Below are 376 nucleotides of genomic sequence, written 5' to 3' on the forward strand. Positions count from 1 at the left end.
AAGTCCGCACATCGTTGCGGCATTTCTCGGCCGTGTCCGCGCACAGTCCGCACATCGTTGCGGCATTTCTCGCCCATGTCCGCACATCGTTGCGGCATTTCTCGCCCACTTCCGCAACTCGTTGCGGCATGTCTCGGCCAAGTCCGCACCACGTTGCGGCATTTCTCGGCCAAGTCCGCACATCGTTGCGGCATTTCTCGCCCAAGTCCGCACCAAGTCCGCACCTCGTTGCGGCATGTCTCGGCCAAGTCCGCACCACGTTGCGGCATTTCTGGGCCAAGTCCGCACATCGTTGCGGCATTTCTCGGCCATGTCCGCACCTCGTTGCGGCATTTCTCGCCCACCTCCGCAACTCATTGCGGCATGTATCGGCCAA

This window comes from Ipomoea triloba, chromosome 16, assembly GCF_003576645.1.
Source record: "Ipomoea triloba cultivar NCNSP0323 chromosome 16, ASM357664v1".
Taxonomy (NCBI): domain Eukaryota; kingdom Viridiplantae; phylum Streptophyta; class Magnoliopsida; order Solanales; family Convolvulaceae; genus Ipomoea; species Ipomoea triloba.